Source organism: Lepidochelys kempii, chromosome 23, assembly GCF_965140265.1.
Source record: "Lepidochelys kempii isolate rLepKem1 chromosome 23, rLepKem1.hap2, whole genome shotgun sequence".
In the NCBI taxonomy this organism is placed as follows: domain Eukaryota; kingdom Metazoa; phylum Chordata; order Testudines; family Cheloniidae; genus Lepidochelys; species Lepidochelys kempii.
Genome location: NC_133278.1, coordinates 273,685 through 290,669, shown reverse-complemented (window position 1 = coordinate 290,669; position 16,985 = coordinate 273,685). Strand labels below are relative to the sequence as shown.

The window sequence follows — 16,985 nt, the reverse complement described above, 5'->3', positions numbered from 1 at the left end:
ACAACCATTTCTGAATGTTTGGGCCCACAGTAATAGGGATTAGCTGTGCAGGAGTGACCAGCAGTGTCCTATACTCCACAAACTGCACTGAATAAATGCAGGAGAAGGCTCTGAGGTTTCCCCAGGAATGGGAAAAATAAATGTAAAATAGTTTAAACATGCTGTAGCTTTAACTCCTCTCAGACCCATGTGCTCTCCCACCCCTTGCTCTCCAGATAGAAGTGTGGGAATTGCCATAATGGACTAGACACACGGCCCATCCAGCCCTGTCTCTGACAACGGCAGGATGTTTCGGAGGACAGTGCAAGAACCCCCACACTATACAGATGGGAGGCAATAAAACCCTCCCCATGATGGTCCTACCCTGACCACTATTAGAGATTGCCTTCAAGACATGAGAGTATATCTCTTGTCCTATACTGTTAGTATTAACTGTTATAACTCTGGGAAGTCTTGTTAACCCCATAGGATGTCTCAGCTATCTTTGAACCTTGCTAAATTCTTGGCCAGCAGGACATCTTGCCAGGAGAAGTGAGTTCCACAGGCTAGTCACACCTTGTGGGAAAACATATTTCCCTCTTCTTATCAGTTTTGAGTTTGCCATTTCCCAATGCAACTGAATCTCCCCTTCTTCTGGAGCCGTGAGATCCGGCGACTAGACGCCCCCGCTCTCCCTGCTCTAGACCGGTAGTTTTCAACCCGTGGTCCTGGGACCCTGAGGGAGATTTCCAAAGAGTCTGCACCTGGCCCCCCGCGCTGGACGCGTGTTCGGAGCCGGCCGGCGCAGAAGAACGAACCCCGCTGCTCTCGACGGTTCCTTATTTTACACACCACCATGCGCACCCCCTCAGTCCCGCCGAAACAACCTCCACCCCACCCCCGGAGCCACCGCGCCCCGCCGCCGCCTTCCCGCCTTCCCGCCGCCGCCCCGCCCCGCCCCGCCTCATGAGCGGGCGGCAGCCCGGCCGCTACCGCGCGTGCTCGGCGCGCGCCCGCCGCTCGAGCCTCCCTGAGCCGGGCGGGCTGCGTCCCCAGCCGCCGCCGGTTCCCGGGCTCGCCGAGCAGGGGGCGGCCGGGCAGCGCCCGGCGGCAGGAGCGGGGCCGGGGTCAGACCGCGCGGGATGGAGCCGCCGCCGCCCCGCGCCGGGGTCCCGAGCCGGCCCTAGCCGCGGTCCCGAGCCGGCCCTAGCCGCCGCCGTCCCCCCCGCTGAGCCGGGAGGCGCCGCGTCAGGGACCGGCCAGACGCCGGGAAGGGGGCCCCGGAGACGGGCCGGCTCAGCCCTCGCTGGCGCCGCGCCTGGGCCGGGGGCGCATGGAAGAGCCCCCCTTTCCAGCCGGCTCCGCAGCTAGCCGCCCGCCGGACTGAGCCCCGGGCGCGTCCCGGGGACTCGGCCGAGGGCGCCGCCCCAGCCCTGCCTGCCCCGGGCGCAGTGGCCGGGGAGCCCGCGCTGCCGGGGGGCTCGAGGACCGGTCGGGGGAGTAGCGGCGTCGCTTGCAGGGGGCTGGGCGGATTTACACCGGGCTCCGGATTCCCCTGGGGGGGAACCTGGATGTGATTTGTTCTTCTTCCCACCGGCCGGCGAGAGACCAGCCCGCCGGGCGCCCCCACCCGCGGGGCCCCTGGACAGCTGCGACTCGTGCTTGGCCGGGGGCAGAGAGCCCTGCCCGCTCCGGATCGCTGCGGTGCCAGCGCCTCCACCTCTTCCACGGTAATTCTCTCTCCTTCCGTCTCCCAGAGCTGCCGGTGCTGTTCAGACCTCGCCTGGCGTGGCGGGGGAGCGCTGGTGTTGGAGGGCTTGGGCGGTGGGTGACAGCGCTGCCCGGCTCTGCGAGGTGTTATCGCCTCGGAAAGGTGCGGCCCTGGTCGTGCTGTGCTGGGGACTCGGAACCGCTCCGTCTGGTTCGGAGCCCTAGATCGGGAAAAGAGGGAATACGTCCATGGTGCCTAATTTCAGAGTCAAAGCTAGGGGGAGGGAGGGTCGGGAGCCCTGGCATGCCGTTGCTTCCTTTTACAAAAATGTCTGGATTTCTTGGCCCTATGTTTATCGAGAGAGTTATATTTTTAAAAAAGTTGTAGAAAGCTCTGGTTGCTGGTGCTATGAAAGAAGTACTTTGGGTGGGTTTTAATATTTGTTGTTTCCTTGATGTCCTGATTTCCATGCTATTAAAAAAATGCATAGGACATAAGCTTGAGAAAACAGATGATGAAGAGAGAAATCTTCCCTTTGTATGTATGCTGTGTAGGAGATACGGTGTCTGCTATAAATAGAGATGCAGGTTCAGCTGATAAGGGGACAAACAGTATCTAATTTTTAAATTATGTTTGAATTAGCTTTTGACTGCCTCAGCATCTTAACATTTTCTCAGCATCAGCCACAAGATAAATAATATGGGATGAACAGATTCTAACAGTGTCATGATTTTTTCCCCTAGTTCTTGATAAATTGCATTGTCATTGTCAGATGTGCCTTGTGTTGCTTGTGCCAGTGTTTTAACTCTCTCTATCTCCCTCTGAAGAGAAATGGAATCCAATCATAACATTACAAACACCTGCTGATAAGTGAGAGTGCTTCTTATTCAGTGAGTCACTTTCCAGAGCAAGTCAGAGTTGATTTTACACTGAATAAGGCTCCTTGTAATTGGTAATTTGATCATATGTGACGGCTGAAATAAAACTCTCTTAGCAGAATTCTCTCAGGCATTTCATTTTCCCCTTTGCACAGTTCCTGGTATAAATTATTGGTGCCTCATAGTTGAAAATGTTTTTTTTTAATGGCATCCAGAAACCAAGACCTGCCAAAATCAAAGCCTGATAAGAATTGAGCTGTGTGTGTGTGTGTGTGTGTTTTAATAGCTTAATTTTGGCATATAATTTAAGCAAAAAGTTTCTAACATTCCACTTCATACACATTTTCCAGGGTTACACCTGATGTGCTGCAGCTAGCTGAAGGGAAGGAACCCTGATAAGCCAGGCAGTGCTGTTGTCCATGTGAGGCTCATGTTTTGTGCAGTGACAGGATGAAGTGGAGCGATATAAATGGATATCATAGTTGATTTTTTTTTTTTTAATATCAGTTGTATTCACATTCAGTCAGAACATCCTTTCCGCTTCTTTGCTGTATGAAGCTGGTTAAATGATCTGCACAGTGTCCTGTAGTTGCAGGGTCTATTGTAAGAGATTATGGTATTGTCATTGAGACCTGCTAAGGTGATGCACATAATAAAAAAATGACTGCATAGATTGTAGGTTTGAACTGAGGTTGCTCAGATAGGAAGAAGACTCCCAAGACCATTCACTGGGGAGCATCATTTCCAAAAGACCCAGACGTAAATGTGAGGATGATGGGGTTCTTTATCTACTAGGAGTTTGAAACATCACAATAGCATAGTTACCTAAGAAAGTTTGTTTTAAGGATGCAAGATGCTTTTTCCTTAAGGTTGATTTGGTGAAGGTTTTCCTTCTATACATTGCAGCTGGGAGCACAGGTGTCTTAAGACTCCTATGAAGTATGTGTGCCATTTAATCCCTCATTAAATCTTGAAGATATCTTCCACCTTCTTAAATAAAATTTTATCAGGAGTTAAGATTGATTTCACCCCCCTTTCTGATCAGAATAAAGATGAAGTGCTTCTACTAAAATGCCATGTTAAGCATTAAAATATTGCTTGTAGGTACAAGATAGCTTTCAGATAAAAGCAGTTGTGCTGCTCAGGGACCAGGCTAAAATGGAGCTTTAACTCAACTGATAGGAAATCATTATGAACTGGTGAGGCACAAATAGATTCTTTAGTAAAAAAAAAAAGGTGAGTGGATGCCAAAATCACTTCTGTTCAGGAAAGCTACTACAAAATATGCTGGCTGCTTTTTACTTCTGAGAAGCCAGTTGAATCTAATTATGTTAGGAGAATGAGGAAGCATCATTGTAGACTTAAATGTGGTGGTTAGAGACTCATAAGGATATTAATGTTTGATTATCCCATAAATCCTAAAAGTCATAGTTTAAAGGCAACTGGCTACAGTTCTTCTCAGATTATGAAGTGATGCATTGATTTTTAATGTTTTGTGCAAATTTAGCATTGCTGGGAGGTGCTAGCTTTGGCAGCCCTGCTGTCTGAGAACCTCATCACAGAACTGCTTACAGTACAGACAGTGCAAGTCTTGCTACCCGCCCACCTGTGATGAAAGAGAATTCTCTAAGCCAATTCAGTCCTTGCTGAGATTACCACAAGGGGGCCCATTCTATGTCTCTGTCCAGTAGGAATTGGTCTGAGACTCATTTTTATGATGGAACTGGCTTGGATTTGAACTGATGACCCAGAGCTGAACAGGTCTGTAGTCCATTACCATCCCAGAGCCACGTAGTCATCTTATGCAGTGAGTGCATGGTTTAGGCTGTGCTGTGGTTTTATACCCGTAACATGAGAGAATCTAAGGTATAATTTATACATGCCCCAGGAGAGCACTGGCTACAGTCAAGTTTATAATCAGAATCCTTTGGTGTGTCAGAAATAAATGGGGGATTTAGGATGCTCGTGTGATGGGTTCCCCAGATTGTAACCTGGAACTGGGGTACCAGTGATCCCTCTGTCCCATCAACTTGGGTTCCCTTTCATACTGTGACAAGCTGCAAACCTCTCCAGGTACTGCATTTACACAGATATCCACAGGCAGGGACACACCCAGCTGAGTTACATGAACGCTACTCCCAGCCACTCATGAACCAACAACAGAGAGGCTCCAGCCAATTCCCCCCCACCCCCCCTGCAGCTCAGGACCCCACACCTGTACCATCTTGCTCTGGTCAGAAGCCTGACCAGTGTAAATTTATTACCAGTCTGCCTCTCCATCAATGTGGAAAGGATATGCACCAGCTTTTGTTCCTGAGCTGAGGTTTTCCAAGCACTTCAAGCAAAATACACTGTTTTAAGTAAAACATAAAACAGGTTTATTAACTACAGAAAGATAGATTTTAAGTGGTAGGCATAAAGGATAGAGATGGTTACCAAAGAAAATAAAAATCAGTGCACAACCTAAGTCCTATAAACTAAATAGGATTTGAGTCAAGCAGTGTCTCACCCTGATAGACGGTCCAAGCAGGTTACAGATCTTCCATACACAGGCTGGGCTCATCTTGAGCCCAGGACCACCTTGCCTTGTCAGTCTTTGACAAATAAAAGGAAGTTCTTCTTCACTCAGTGCACAGTCAACCTGTGGAACTCCTTGCCTGAGGAGGTTGTGAAGGCTAGGACTGTAACAGGATTTAAAAGAGAACTGGATAAATTCATGGAGATTAAGTCCATTAACTGGCTATTAGCCAAGATGGGTAATGAATTCCCTAGCCTCTGTTTGTCAGAGGGTGGAGATGGATGGCAGGAGAGAGATCACTGGATCATTACCTGTTAGGTTCACTCCCTCTGGGGCACCTGGTATTGGCCACTGTCCGTAGTGTTTGTCCTCCAGATGTGTTTCCAGGTGTTCAGTTGTGGGGCGGGAAGTAAGGCCAAGTGATGATGTCACTTCCCCTCTTTTATAGTTTCTTCCAGCTTGCTGGAAAGATCCTTTGCTATGACATGAGTCAAGCAGTCTCCATTGTCTCCATGCTATCTCTGAGAAGTGTCCATTGTATACAGATGCTGGGATAGTTCTTCGGAGTGTAAATTCCCTTCAGTGGGCCATCAACATGTCTGGCCGCTCCACTGTTGTATCTGAAAGGCTCCATCATATTTCAGTAACACACACACACAGAGCAAAACTTCATAACTTCTCATACAATTATAGCACATACAATCTAACAGGGTATTAATGTTCAACAGATCAAGACTTTTAAAATAATAGCTCACAAGGCATACTTTGTACAGCGTATATCATAATTATATGAAAGTGTTGAATATGGGGGTTCCATGGTGCTGTTTTGAGGTACAGAGTGCCACAGCTTGTCATTGGGAACTAGTGTTTGTTCTAACTAGAAATGTGCTATCTTAGAAACAATTCACAGATGCCCTTTAAGAATGCATTTCTGCCAGCAGATTGGCTCCTAATAGGTGTGTTTCAAGTCTGCACATCAAAGCTCACAGATAAGTTCCTTCATCCTGTTTTTTTCAGAGTGAGGCATTTAACAAGGATTCATTGTTAAGGCCAGAAGGGACCCTAATGATCATATAGTCTGATTGCCTGCATAACTAAGGCTAGGGAATTTCACAAAAAAAAGGTCATGCATCAGGCTGGTAAATACTGGTTGAGTGTATTTTTTTACCATGTTGTAGCCATGTTGGTCCCACGATATGAGCGACATCAGGTGGGTGAGGTCATATCTTTTTATTTGAAGTTGGTCCACCTAGGCTCTGTATTTTTAGAGAGGTTTCAGAGTAGCAGCCGTGTTAGTCTGTATCCACAAAAAGAAAAGGAGGGCTTGTGGCACCTTAGAGACTAACAAATTTATTTGAGCATAAGCTTTTGTGAGCTACAGATGCATTCAGCCACTGAATGCATCCGATGAAGTGAGCTGTAGCTCACAAAAGCTTATGCTCAGATACATTTGTTAGTCTCTAAGGTGCCACAAGCCCTCCTTTTATTTTTTAGAGAGAGATATACAATCTTGATTTGAAGAGTCCAAATGACAGAGAATCCATCACATCTTTCAGCTCTTGCCAAGAATCTGCTCATTGCTCTAGCTAGGTGACTGAAACATGAGGGCTTTTAGAGAGACTTTATTCTGGAAGTTCAGAACTTGGCAGCTCAGACTGACTTGTCTAAAGCTTTAATTAGCAGGTTTATAATTGGGAGCTTAACTGTTGTGGCGGGTAGAACTGATCAATCCAGCTCAAACTGGTCTCAACAGCTCAAGTTCTTGCTCAGGTAGGACAGTTCTTACCATTTTAGGGGGCTCTATATGTGTGGGGAGTGGGGGAGGGAGGCAGCTAGTAAGCAAAACTTTACAGAGAACACAAAAAGAAAAGGAGTACTTGTGGCACTTGATGCACAGTATGCATCCGATGAAGTGAGCTGTAGCTCACGAAAGCTTATGCTCAAATAAATTGGTTAGTCTCTAAGGTGCCACGAGTACTCCTTTTCTTTTTGCGAATACAGACTAGCTGTTACTCTGAAAACTGAGAACACAAAGACCCTCTTTCACACCAGATAAAATAAGACAGCAAAGGCTCTGATGTAAACTCTCTCATTCATCCTTTAAAATAATTTGCTGGTAAAAGGTGCCAGAGTCCTCTCTGGAGACAGATGCTCTCTCCATCCACACAAAGGTACAGCATGAGACCAGAAGTGACTGTGCAAGGTTTCTCTGGGTCCAGTGTACCTAGAGAAATTATCTTTAGGCAAGTTTCAGAGTAACAGCCGTGTTAGTCTGTATTCGCAAAAAGAAAAGGAGTACTTGTGGCACCTTAGAGACTAACCAATTTATTTGAGCATAAGCTTTCGTGAACTACAGCTCACTTCATTGGATGCATACTGTGGAAAATACAGAAGATGTTTTTATACACACAAACCAAGAAAAAATGATGAAGTGAGCTGTAGCTCACAAAAGCTTATGCTCAAATAAATTGGTTAGTCTCTAAGACGCCACAAGTACTCCTTTTCTTTTTGCATCTTTAGGCAAGTGTAGCCTCCATGTCCCTTTCAGTCAGTCTGTTGTCTTTCTGCTGAGATTGCCAATAGAAATGATTTTGGTGAAAAGTAATTTTGGGTTTTCATCAGAAATGAAAGCCTTGATGTTGTTTTTAATGAAAAAATCAAACTGAATTTGGTTGGTAAACATTTTCAGGTTTTGGTTTAAAACTTGGTTTTCAGTTTTTTCTAAATTGAAAGCAGTTGGGTTTTTTGTTTTACAGAAAATGGTATTCACATTTTGTTTTCCAGTTTCTCTTTAATTGAAAAATGTTAATGGGAAATTTCAGCACCCCTCCCCGAGCCCAAATTTCCCGTGAAAAATAATTGGCCTTTTTCTTTTCTTTTTTTCTAGCTGGCTGTTCTGGTAGTGGGTGTTGAAGCGAGTTTTGCTGGAGGTTGTTAATGAAATGCTACCGTGATAATTACTTGGCACATCATTGTGATCAGGCTGATTAGATCAATTCTCTTTTTACAAAGCTTTTTACACAGGTCTACATTTGCAAAAGCGACTAGCAAAAAGAAAAGGAGTATTTGTGGCACCTTAGAGACTAGCAAATTTATTTGAGCATAAGCTTTCGTGAGCTACAGCTCACTTCACAAAAGCTTATCCTCAAATAAATTTGTTAGTGTCTAAGGTGCCACAAGTACTCCTTTTCTTTTTGTGGATAGACTAACATGGCTGCTACTCTGAAAAGTGACTAGGGATTCTGGGAGCTCAAGTTAGCACTTTAAAGAGGTCTGAGTTTCAGAACATTCTGGAAATTGGGCTTCCCTTTGAGTTTTTCAGGTTGGAAGACAGTATGGCCAGATGGCTAGAGCACTAGACTGGGACTCAGGAGACCTGCATTCTATTCCTAGCTTGTTCACTGGTCTGCTGGGTAATTCCATTCTCCTTTTGGTGCCTCAGTTTCCCCACCTGTAAAATGGGGATAATGATGCTTACCTTCTTTATAACGTTCTTTTGGATCTGCTGAGGGAAAGCACTGTATAAAATCCAGAGATTATAATTGGTTATTACCCCAACTCACTGGTCATGTTTGAACATTTAGGCCATGGCAACTGTGTGACACAGGGTCAGCTGGATCTCAGAGCTCAGGAAATGCAAAGACTCCAGGGGCTTAAGGCCAAATCCCAATTTATTAACCACCAAAGTGCACCATAGATCCAAATAGGGTCCCAGACTTTTTTCTGTGCCTGCAGGTCTTTTCATCACTACATGCAGACGATCCTTGGACTTATGACACAATTGGTTTCTGAAAGTTGCGTCAGAAGTCAAAATTGCGTCATAACTCGGAACTGCAGGCTACTCCATTGCGGGACCGAGCATCGTAAAGTCGAAACCAATTGTCGTAAGTTGAATTAGAGTGTCAGTTCAGAAACGTCATAAATCGAGGACTCCCTGTACTCCTTCTGGTGACCTACCAGGCCCACCTACTTGTAAAGGGATAGCACCCTATCCCAAAGTAGCCAGCTGTTGGATTGTGATGATATGAACATCTGTCGATAGGTCTCAGCATTGTCAGACCCCAACTAGATAGGTTGTCCGCCAGGCAAGAACTTTAATTCTTCCAGTTGCCTTGGCCCATTTGTCTCTGGCCTCCTCAAAGGTTATTTGGGGTAGAGAGGCTATGAATTTACATCAGACACTTCTCATCCTATTCTTTTCAGAAAACGGAAAGGTCATTATCTGCACGCATGTTCCAGAAGGATTTGCACTAATCTAATGGGGGAATCATTTCTGTGGGTATAATAAGTGAAATTTTGCTGCATTGGGAGGTGTTGGACAAAGGAGAACTCTTGAGCATAATTTCAAAAGAGGAACTGCATTGATTTTTGTAACTAAGAGGAACTATACTCCTCTGATCCAATGCTTGGTTTTATGTCCTTTTCCAGAAGAGCAATTAGTCTGGGAAAATTGGCAGTGCTCAGCCCAGTTGTGACAGGAGTTCACTATGGAACAGAATTCCTTTGAAATATGTGCATATTCTCATCTAATCAGTCATGATCACATTTTGAGACACATTTCTAGGATCACTGAACCTCTGCTGAGCCCAATCATGTGTAGTCAGTACAATCTTGTGCAAGACCAAATAACTCCACCTTTTGCTAAAGCTTGTGGTTCCAGATATTTTTTTTAATCATAACTAAATTATTTATATCCTTGTTGCAGCTCTTTAGCACCCAGCAGTTTCCTAAAGGGATTGTTAAGCGCAAAGAGGGAGAGAAAAAAAATTAAGAAATCCCAGCCCAGTCTTTGCAGCTCATTTATTGCCTGAAATGATTTCAAGTGAACCCTTTCCTGGAGAATAACATGTGCTCCTAACCAGAGCCCCACCCGTGCCCTCACTTCCACGTTCCTGGTTATCTTCAGTCTTGACAATCAAATACTTTCTTTTCCTCGGAAAGAATGCACAGTCTGCTGGGCTGGGGGAGGAGGTATACAACCCCTTTTAAGGAACAGTCTGGAGCTTACAGCTAAAACAGCCTGTGCGAAGTCAAGGAGCACCCTCCCTCATCTTTGGGTCTGAGCTGTATAAACAGGAAAAGAAAGCTGATCAGGAGCAAGAGAGATGGGACTGGGAGCCATGCTGGATGGGCCCTAGAAACTGTTTTTCTGACCACATGTTTGGCTGCTCTGTCTCATGCCTTTTAGGTAAGGGCCTTATGAACCGGGTTTTGGCCTCCCCCAGCTCTAATATTGTACATCTACTTAAAAATAGCTAAACTCGTGCAATCTTGGGTCATTTTTTCTGGGATGGTTTTGGGGAGGGTTTTTTTCTGAAGGGAGATTTTGAAAACTGTAGGGCCCTGTTCGTACTGCAGTCCTTCCCCAGACATAATTTCCACTCTAGTTTTGTCTGAGTGAGGACTGCAGTAGTAATGTGTGTGGTCAAAGAGACCCCCTTGGGACTGTCACCTGACGTGCTGAAACTACCTCTGAGCCCGTTTTCCTTGCCAGCTTGGGATTCCAGAACCCTTATCTTTTTGAGCCAGACACACAAGTCCTTCTCAACACAGACCCAGAGTCTGAGTGCCCCCCCCCCAAGCTGCAGACTTTAACCAAAACTGCTCAGCAGGTTTCCTATCTCCAACACCCAGACACCCAGCTCCCAACAGGATCCAAACCCCAAATAAATCCATTTTACCCTGTATAAAGCTTATACAGGGTAAACTCATAAATTGTCCACTGTCTATAACACTGCTAGAGAGAAATGCACAGCTGTTTTCTCCCCCAGGCATTAATCACTTACTCTGGGTTTATCAATAAACAAAAGTGATTTTATTAAGTATAAAAAGTAGGATTTAAGTGATTCCAAATAATAACAGAACAAATTAAGTTACCAAGCAAAATAAAACAGAACACGCAAGTCTAAGCCTAATACATTTAAGAAAGGTTTTGGAGTGGTAGCTGTGTTAGTCTGTATCAGCAGAAAGAATGAGAAGTACTTGTGGCACCTTAGAGACTAACAAATTTATTTGGGCATAACCTTATAAAGCCCACTTCATCAGATGGATGCAGTGGAAAATACAGTAGGAAGATAGATAGATATACAGAAAACGTGAAAAAATGGGGGTTGCCATACCAACTTTTAATGAGACCAATCGATTAAGGTATGCTATTATCAGCAGGAGAAAGAAAACTTTTGTAGTGATAATCAGGATGGTCCATTTCAAACAGTTGACAAGAAGGTGTGAGTAACAGTAGGGGTGAAATTAGCAAGGGGAAATAGTATTAGTTAGTGTAATGACTCCCAGTCTTTATTCAAGCCTAATTTAATGGTGTCCAGTTTGCAGATTAATTCCAGTTCCGCTGTTTCTCATTGGAGTCTGTCAAGGTTCCTCCCCCACTCTGAACTCTAGGGTACAGATGTGGGGACCTGCATGAAAAACCTCCTAAGCTTATCTTTACCAGCTTAGGTCAAAACTTCCCCAAGGTACAAAATATTACCCCCGTTATCCTTGGAATGGCCGCTACCACCACCAAACTAATACTGGTTACTGGGGAAGAGCTGTTTGGACGCGTCCTTCCCCCCAAAATACTTCCCAAAACCTTGCACCCTACTTCCTGGACAAGGTTTGGTAAAAAGCCTCACCAATTCGCCTAGGTGACTACAGACCCAGACCCTTGGATCTTAAGAACAATGAACAATCCTCCCAACACTTGCACTCCCCCTTTCCTGGGAAATGTTGGATAAAAAGCCTCACCAATTTGCATAGGTGACCACAGACCCAAACCCTTGGATCTGAGAACAATGAAAAAGCATTCAGTGTTTTACAAGAAGACTTTTAATAAAAAATAGAAGTAAATAGAAATAAAGAAATCCCCCCTGTAAAATCAGGATGGTAGATATCTTACAGGGTAATTAGATTCAAAACATAGAGAACCCCTCTAGGCAAAACCTTAAGTTACAAAAAAGATACACAGACAGAAATAGTTATTCTATTCAGCACAATTCTTTTCTCAGCCATTTAAAGAAATCATAATCTAACACATACCTAGCTAGATTACTTACTAAAAGTTCTAAGGCTCCATTCCTGTTCTGTCCCTGGCCAAGACGACTACAGACAGACACACAAACCCTTTGTTTCTCTCCCTCCTCCCAGCTTTTGAAAGTATCTTGTCTCCTCATTGGTCATTTTGGTCAGGTGCCAGCGAGGTTACCTTTAGCTTCTTAACCCTTTACAGGTGAGAGGAGCTTTCCCCTGGCCAGGAGGGATTTCAAAGGGGTTTACCCTTCCCTTTATATTTATGACACGCCCCCCAAATCTCAGCTAGGGTGAAACACTGGCTGGGATTTCTTCCTGGAGCTCTAGGAAAACGGAGTTAATAAGACACATGCATCTCTAAATATACTACCAAGTGCATAAAGACTAACAATATTTTCCACATCTCAAGGACGATTTTAACCAGTTGATTCTGGGAAACTTTCACGGGAGAGTGCATCAGTCACTTTGTTAGAAGCTCCTGAGATGTGTTGGATGTCGAAATCAAAATCTTGGAGAGCTAAACTCCACCGAAGAAGTTTTCTGTTAGTTTCTTTGATGGTGTGAAGCCACTTTAGTGCAGCATGGTCGGTTTGCAGGTGGAAACGCCGTCCCCAAACATATGGGCGTAGCTTTTCCAGAGCGTAGACAATGGCATAACATTCTTTTTCAGTGACTGACCAGTTGCTTTCCCTCTCAGACAGTTTTTTGCTGAGAAACACTACAGGGTGGAATTCTTGATCAGGTCCTTTCTGCATTAAAACTGCTCCCACACCACGCTCGGATGCATCTGTGGTTACTAGGAACGGTTTGTCAAAGTCTGGGGTCCTTAGTACAGGGTCAGACATGAGTGTCGCTTTAAGCTTGTTAAAGGCCTTCTGACACCTTCCGGTCCACTGAACAGCATTTGGCTGTTTCTTTTTGGTTAGGTCTGTCAGTGGGGCAGCGATTTGGCTGTAGTGCGGTACAAATCGTCTGTAATAACCGGCCAAGCCTAAGAAGGATTGAACCTGTTTCTTTGACTTTGGGACAGGCCACTTTTGGATAGCATCCACTTTGGCCTGTAGGGGGCTGATAGTTCCTTGACCCACCTGGTGTCCAAGGTAAGTCACTCTGTTTAGGCCTATTTGACACTTCTTAGCCTTAACAGTTAGTCCTGCCTCCCTTATGCGCTCAAGGACTTTTTGTAGATGTTCCAGGTGGTCTGCCCAGGAATCCGAAAATATGGCCACATCGTCAAGGTAGGCGACTGCATATTCTCCTAATCCCGCTAGGAGACCATCTACAAGTCTTTGGAAAGTGGCGGGTGCATTTCGCAGCCCGAAAGGGAGTACATTAAATTCATACAGCCCGAGATGTGTGATGAAGGCTGACCTTTCCTTGGCAGATTCATCTAGCGGTACCTGCCAGTACCCCTTGGTTAAGTCCAAGGTAGAGATGAACTGGGCCCTTCCCAGTTTCTCTAATAGTTCATCTGTGCGTGGCATGGGATAGTTGTCTGGGCGAGTTACAGCATTTAGCTTACGGTAGTCCACGCAAAAACGTATTTCCCCATCTGGTTTGGGAACTAGAACCACTGGAGATGCCCATGCACTTTCAGAGGGGCGGATTATACCCATCTGTAACATATCCTGGATCTCCCGTTCTATAGCAGTTTTAGCTTGAGGAGACACCCGGTAAGGGTGGACCCTAATTGGGTGAGCATTACCTGTGTCAATGGAGTGGTATGCCCGTTCAGTCAGTCCTGGGGTGGCTGAGAACGTTGGCGCGTAGCTAGTGCACAGCTCCTGGATCTGCTGTCGCTGCATACGCCCAAGGGTCATGGAGAGGTTCACCTCTTCCACACCACCAGCACATTTCCCTTCGTAGTAAACACCTTCAGGCCACTCAGCGTCGTCTCCTCCCTGGGCTGTAAACTGACAAACCTTTAATTCTCTGGAATAAAAGGGCTTTAGAGAATTAATATGGTACACCTTAGGCTTTCGGTTGGAGGTGGGGAATGCTATGAGATAATTAACAGCTCCCAGGCGCTCCTGGACCACGAATGGCCCTTCCCACGATGCTTCCATTTTATGGGCCTGGAGCGCCTTTAAGACCATGACCTGGTCTCCTACTTTGAAGGAACGCTCTCTGGCATGTTTATCATACCAGGCTTTTTGCTCTTTTTGAGCATCCTGTAAGTTTTCTCTAGCAAGGGCTAAAGAGGTTCGGAGGGTGTTTTGTAGGTTGGTTACAAAGTCCAGAATGTTAGTTCCTGGAGAAGGTGTAAATCCCTCCCATTGCTGCTTCACCAACTGCAATGGCCCCTTAACCTCACGGCCATATACAAGTTCAAATGGGGAAAACCCTAAACTGGGATGTGGTACAGCTCTGTAGGCAAAGAGCAACTGCTGCAATACTAGGTCCCAATCATTGGAGTGCTCATTTACGAATTTACGTATCATGGCCCCCAAAGTTCCATTAAACTTCTCCACCATGCCATTTGTTTGATGATGGTAAGGAGTGGCAACCAAGTGATTTACCCCATGAGCTTCCCAAAGGTTTTTCATAGTTCCTGCCAGGAAATTAGTCCCTGCATCTGTGAGGATGTCGGAGGGCCAACCTACCCTGGCAAAAATGTCTGCTAGTGCCTGGCACACACTTTTAGCCCTGGTGTTGCTTAGAGCTACTGCTTCCGGCCATCGGGTGGCAAAATCCATGAAAGTCAGTATGTACTGCTTTCCTCTGGGTGTCTTTTTCGGAAAAGGACCCAGAATATCCACAGCTACTCGCTGAAATGGAACTTCAATGATGGGGAGTGGCTGGAGAGGAGCTTTGACCTGGTCTTGGGGTTTTCCCAGTCTTTGGCACACCTCACAAGACTGGACATAGGTAGAAACATCCTTGCCCATTCCCTCCCAGTGGAATGACCCCCCCAAACGGTCTTTGGTCCTGTTCACCCCAGCATGGCCACTAGGGTGATCATGGGCTAAGCTCAAGAGCTTGGCCCGGTATTTAGTTGGAACTACCAACTGTCTCTGAGGATGCCAGTCTTCCTGGTGTCCCCCAGAAAGAGTTTCCTTGTATAAAAGTCCTCTTTCTACAACAAACCTGGATCGATTAGAAGAGCTGAGAGGCGGTGGGTTGCTCCGTGCCGCCGTCCAAGCTCTCTGGAGGCTTTCATCTGCTTCCTGTTCGGTCTGGAACTGTTCCCTTGATGCTGGAGACATCAGTTCCTCATGGGATTGTGGACCTAGGCTTGGTCCCTCTGGAAGCGATATAGGGGATGGAGCTGTTTCTGTTGACTGTGAACCGCTCTCCGCTGGTGCACTATGTTGGGATTCAGGCTCCGGCTGAGCCTCTTGTGTAGGGTTATCGGCTGCTGCCAGTTCAGGTTCGGTGGGGCCCTCTGGTGTTGAGGTTGCAAGTACTGGATTCAGTGCTGACACGGGGTCTGGTGTTGGTTGTTCGGCTGGTTCCGGTTCTGGGACTGGTTCCGTCTGGGTCTCTGGGACTGGATCCACTACTGCTGTTGCAGACATTGGCCTGGGGTCCAGGTCCATCACCTCTGACTGGGTCCTGATAGAAGTTTCCGGAACAGAGCTAGGCCTCACGGCTTGTTTAGCCTGGTTGCGGGTGACCGTTCCCACCCTCTTGGCCTGCTTCACGTGATTGGCCAAGTCTTCCCCCAACAGCATGGGGATGGGATAATCATCATAGACTGCAAAAGTCCACATTCCTGACCAGCCCTTGTACTGGACAGGCAACTTGGCTGTAGGCAAATTGAAAGAGTTGGACTTGAAGGGTTGAATCGTCACTTGGATCTCTGGGTTGATTAAATTTGGGTCCACTAAGGAAGCATGGATAGCTGACACTTGTGCTCCGGTGTCCCTCCACGCGGTGACCTTCTTCCCGCCCACACTCACAGTTTCCCTCCGCTCCAAGGGTATCTGGGAGGTATCTGGGCCTGTGGACCTCTGGTGTGATTCCGGTGCAATGAACTGTAATCTGTTGGGGTTCTTGGGGCAGTTGGCCTTTACATGCCCCAGCTCGTTACACTTAAAACATCGTCCAGGTGACGGGTCACTGGGACGAGGAGGGTTGCTGGAGAACGGGGTGGTGGGACGATAAGGGGTCTGGAGGGTTCTTTGGGAGGTAGGTGGGGCTTTGGGCGGCCCCCGGTAATAGGGTGTGGTCTGGGGTGGTCCCTTCTGGTCTCCGCTCCAACTGCGACCAGTTTTCTTCTTCTCTGCCACCTCCACCCATCTGGCTCCAATCTCTCCTGCCTCGATTACAGTTTTGGGTTTCCCATCTAGGATGTATCTTTCTATTTCCTCAGGAACACCCTCTAAGAATTGTTCCATTTGCATTAGGAAGGGCAAATTTACTGGAGAGTCAACACTTGCTCCTGATATCCAGGCATCCCAATGTTTCACAATGTGGTAGGCATGTCGGGTAAATGACATGTCTGGTTTCCACCTTAGGGCTCTGAACCTCCGACGAGACTGCTCGGGTGTTATCCCCATTCTGACTCTCGCCTTGGATTTAAACAGTTCATACTTGTTCATGTGTTCTTTAGGCATTTCAGCTGCCACCTCAGCTAAGGGTCCACTGAGCTGTGGCCTCAGCTCTACCATGTATTGGTCGGTAGAGATGTTGTACCCAAGGCAGGCCCTTTCGAAGTTTTCTAAGAAGGCCTCAGTATCATCACCTGCCTTGTAGGTGGGGAACTTTCTGGGATGGGAAGTGGTACCTGGAGAAGGATTGCTAGGGTTTGTTGGTATATTCTGCTGGGCCTTTATCCTCTCCACCTCCTCCACATGCTTCCTCTCTTTTTCCTTCTCCTCCTCCACATGCTTCCTTGCCTCCATTTCCCTCTTGTGTGCAGCCTCCTGTACCT

General features: G+C 46.5%; 1 protein-coding gene across 11 annotated transcripts in view; it reads left to right on the top strand.

The window, feature by feature from the left end:
- Window positions 1-1,132: 1,132 nt before the first annotated feature.
- LOC140902052 (leucine-rich repeat and fibronectin type III domain-containing protein 1-like protein) overlaps window positions 1,133-16,985 on the top strand; it is a 264,710-nt gene continuing 248,857 nt past the window's right edge. For all 11 annotated transcript variants that reach the window (XR_012155996.1, XM_073321684.1, XM_073321683.1 and 8 more), the window contains exon 1: window positions 1,133-1,709. The gene's annotated coding sequence lies outside the window, so the exon portion shown is untranslated. The remainder of the gene's footprint in view (window positions 1,710-16,985) is intronic.